Here is a 5,127-nt window from a genome sequence, read left to right as displayed (position 1 = left end):
CTTTTGAATCCAAGACTTCTAATGGCTAATTAGGTTAAACAACAATATTAAAACAGATCTAGAATCATACCTTTGAATCCCTTGTTGATCTTGTTTGTCTTGGAGCTTCTAGAGTCACAATTGTCACTCCTCTAATGGCTTACAAACACCAATAGCAAGCAAGATGATTTAGGAGAGAGGAGAGGGGATGAATTCGGCCAGAGTATCCTTGCTTAAGGTTGTGTGTCGAATTCCCTAACCCATAGGGTCTATTTATACTTGTAGACTCCTTAAGGGTTTCACCCTAAACCCTAATTGGATAATCTTCACTTAAGGCTATCCAAATCCATTCCATAGATAACCATATGGACGATTTGAGCTATCCTAAAGCTCTTAGAATCCGTCCAAGGTCCATCCTAATGGATTTACAGTCTAAAGTCTAACTATCAAACAATTGACAGTTTACACCCTCTTATTTAATTAATCTCTTTAAGTCACCAAATTAATACCAATTAATTTATGACTTATATTAATCAAATAGCTAAATATTATTCATTATAATATTTACTCTCTCTTAATAAATCATCCTTCAAGTTGCTATGGTGAAGGCAACCCAAAAGGACCATGCACCACCGAATATAGTTATAGCCTTAGACACTATTCCAACAGTCTCCCACTTGGATAAGTCTAATAACTATACAAGTACAATACGGTTTGCAATCGTAGCTCTCAAAGACGCTGTCAACTCTGATCTAATCAATCTTGTCCTTTAGATAAGGGATCGTACAGTCCTCTGTTAGATATCATGCTGACAATCCTATGGAATGGTTAGTCTAGCATTTAGATTTCTCGATCTTCGATTTATTTGACATAGAACTTAATCGAACACATCAATTCAGTTCTGACCAGGCCCGGCACATAAGTCAAATCAAATCATCGAGTGGCCAAGATATCTCTTCTATCCTCTTAGGATAAAATTTACAGATAAACTTCAACTTATATGCATTTACTTATTCATTAACCAACTATACACAACAATGCGTTTTATAACATCAAGTTACTGATGCGTTTTCGCATTATCAATGCACAATCAATTAACAAATAATAAACCATATATCTAGGTTTTAAGACCATATGATATTATCGTCTTGCGATCACCTTTTATATCGTATTCCATAAGGTGATTCCAGCAAGCGCGGGTTTATTCCAATGCTCAAAACCAGTTCATAAGCACTCATGAACGTTACAGCAACCCTTGCTATGTCTAACACCATTTAGACACTCTACACACCAATTCATGACAATCTTCATTCATATCTACTCCCAACATATGAACGATTGTGGACCATTTGAATAATTCAATTATTCCTAATAAACTCAATTATTCTGGAAGTCAAAACATGCAAAGTGAAACAATAGTTAAACAATTAACATGTGATAGTAACTTTACTCATAAATAAAACTTCTTTATTTAATCATCAAATGTCAATTACATTTATCTATTATACATTTCTAATACTATCTAATCTATGCTAATATCATCCTTCAGCCCAATACTCGTAGCATGCTGCAAGTGCTTAACCCTACTCAGTCCTTTCGTAAGCAGATCTGCTGGGTTATCTTCTGATGATATCCTCTTCACTACGAGTTGTCCTTCTTCTACACGATGTCTAATGAAGTGATATTTTCTGTCGATATGTCGAGATCTACCATGATCCCTCGGTTCCTTGGTCAAGGCAACCGCACCTTCGTTATCACAGAAAATCTCCATGGGCTCCTTTATGGCCGGCACAACTCCAAGATCACCGATGAAGTTCTTCAGCCATATAGCCTCCTTCGACGCTTCGCTCGCTGCGATGTACTCTGATTCGCACGTTGAATCAGCTACGGTTTCTTGCTTGGAACTTTTCCATGTCACTGCTCCTCCATTTAGGGTAAAGACCCAGCCCGAATGCGAACGGTAGTTGTCCCTGTCGGTCTGAAAGCTGGCGTCACTATACCCTCGCACCTTCAAGTCATCACTCCCTCCAAGGAATAAGAACCATTCTTTCGTCCTCCGAAGGTACTTAAGGATGTTCTTCACCGTAATCCAATGTGCTTTGCCAGGGTTCCCTTGATATCTGCTAACCATGCTCAAAGCGAAGGCTACATCAGGGCGAGTACAAGTCATAGCGTACATGATTGAGCCAACTGCGGAAGCGTATGGTACTCGGCTCATTTCTGCTATCTCAGCTTCAGTACTCGGACTTTGAGTCTTACTCAACTTGGCATTTCCTTGTATCGGTAGTTCTCCCTTCTTTGAGTTTTCCATACTAAAACGTTTTAGTACCTTCTCCAAGTAAGTATTCTGACTAAGTCCAATTAGTCTCTTACTTCTTTCTCTTACTATCCTTATTCCCAAAATGTAAGAAGCCTCTCTGAGGTCCTTCATAGCGAAGCACTTCCCGAGCCAGGACTTAACCTCCTGCAGAGTCGGGATGTCGTTTCCTATGAGTAATATGTCATCGACATATAGAACGAGGAAGCTCACTACACTCCCACTGGCTTTGACATATACACAAGATTCGTCTTCGCTTCGTACAAATCCAAACTCTTTGACTTTCTCATCGAAGCAAAGATTCCATCTGCGAGATGCTTGCTTAAGTCCATAAATGGACTTCTCAAGCTTACACACTTTATTCGGATGCTTCGGATCCACAAACCCCTCTGGCTGAGCCATGTAAACATCCTCAGCCAACTTTCCGTTAAGGAAAGCGGTCTTGACATCCATTTGCCAAATCTCATAATCATGAAATGCGGCAATTGCTAGCATCACTCTAATAGATTTAATCTTCGCAACTGGTGAGAAGGTCTCATCATAGTCAACTCCGGGAGTTTGAGTAAAGCCCTTCGCAACCAATCGCGCCTTATATGTGTGTACGTTCCCATCCACGTCGGTCTTCTTCTTGAAGATCCACTTGCACCCTACGGTCTTACGTTCGGGCACGTAATCAACCAAATTCCAAACTTGGTTATCGTACATGGATTGGATCTCGCTATCCATCGCCTCTTTCCATTTCGCAGACTCCGGGCCTGCCATGGCTTCCTTATAGCTATTAGGTTCATCAAGATTTACTAGTGTACCATCAATAATATACGTGCCCCCTTTGGTAGTGATATGAAAACCATAAAACTGGGGATGAACTCTAACTCTATCGGAACGTCTAAGAGGTAAGGATTCGTCAATCGGTTCAACCGGAGTTTCCTCCTCGGGTTGAATGCCAGCGGTAGAGGTTCCTTCATCTATCGATTCTTGAATCTCTTCAAGTTCGATTTGCCTCCCACTGTCTCATTGGCTTATGAGTTCTCGCTCTCGGAAAACTCCTCTCCTCGCAACAAAGATAACATTATCTTTCGGTCTATAGAAGAGATATCCAAAGGAAGTTTGCGGGTAGCCGATGAAATTACATCGCTCACTTCGAGGTTCAAGCTTGTCGTGATTATCTCGTCTTACGAAAGCCTCGCAACCCCAAACCTTGATATGTGCCAACGAGGGAACTTTCCCTGTCCACATCTCGTGAGGTGTTTTGGCAACCTTCTTAGTAGGGACTCGGTTAAGGATATGGGCGGCAGTCTCTAAGGCATACCCCCAAAAGAAGATAGGTAGTGAAGCACGACTCATCATAGAGCGAACCATATCCAATAAGGTTCGATTACGCCTTTCTGCCACACCATTCAACTGCGGTGTCCTAGGAGGCGTCAATTGCGAAACTATTCCACACTCCTTGAGATAATCGTGGAATTCAAGACTTAGGTACTCTCCTCCTCGATCGGATCGAAGCATCTTGATTTTCCTGCCCAATTGATTCTCCACTTCATTCTTGAACTCTTTGAACTTTTCAAAGGTTTCTGACTTTTTCTTGATTAAATAGATATACCCATATCTACTATAATCGTCGGTAAAAGTCACATAGAAGCGGTTCCCATCCTTCGTGGTTGATCTAAAAGGTCCACATACATCGGTATGTATTAGGTCTAATATTCCCTCACCCCTTTCACAAGTACTCGTGAAGGGTGACTTAGTCATCTTTCCAAGTAAACAAGACTCGCATGTGTCATCTTCCCTAAGGTCGAATGACTCCAACACTCCATCCTTTTGGAGTTGGGCTATGCGTTTCTTGTTGACATGTCCAAGACGACAATGCCACAAGGATGCTTTATCCATACTAGTGGAAGAATCAATATTCAAAACATCATTTCCTAAGTTATCAACAATCATAACGGTTTCATATATTCCATTACATGGTATAGCTTCAAAGTAAAAGACACCATTTAGATAAGCCAAAATAGAACCATTCTTATTATTAAAAGAAAATCTAAATCCTTGTCTATATAAACCATGAAATGAAATGATGTTTCTAGCCATTTCTGGCGAATAGCAACAATTGTTTAAATCTAAAACTAAACTATTCTTAAGCACTAAAGAATACACTCCAATCTTGGTCACAGGCGACGATCTTCTGTTCCCCATGATTAGATTGATCCTTCCTTGCTCCACATCCCTACTTCTTCTTAGTCCCTGCACATTAGAACAAATGTGATAACCACAACCGGTGTCAAGAACCCAAGAAGTAGCATGATTAGAATCGTTAGATTTGATTGTATATATACCTGCGAAAGATGGCTTGATCTTTCCTTCCTTGATGGCTTGCAGGTAATCCGGGCAGCTTCTCTTCCAATGTCCTATCTTGTGGAAGTGGTGGCACTCTGCCTCCTTCGGGTTAGAGCAGGGCTTAGAGGGATCAACTTTGGTCCCACTAGAAGAGGAACCATCTCGGGCTTTCACCTTTCGATAGTTATTTGAAGAAGCTTTCCTCTTCTTTCCCTTCCCTTGACCAATAGCCAAGACAGGAGCAGCGGGCGGATTGGGAGTTGGTGCAACAGACTTGTCCTTGAAATTGCTCTCAGCAACCCTCAAGAGACCTTGGAGTTTACTTAGAGTGACCTCCTCTTTGTTCATGTGGTAGGTCATCCTAAATTGATTATACATCGGAGGCAAAGAGTGAAGCACCATGTCGATCGCCAAGTCTTCGCCGAAGTCAACATTTAACTTGCGAAGGCGGTCGACATACCTTTGCATCTTTTGCAAGTGCACGGTAAGAGATTCTC

This window comes from Lactuca saligna, chromosome 7 (assembly GCF_052625555.1).
Source record: "Lactuca saligna cultivar CGN05327 chromosome 7, ASM5262555v1, whole genome shotgun sequence".
NCBI lineage: Eukaryota > Viridiplantae > Streptophyta > Magnoliopsida > Asterales > Asteraceae > Lactuca > Lactuca saligna.
The sequence above is the reverse complement of the archived record's forward strand: the minus strand, read 5'-3'. Positions refer to the sequence as shown.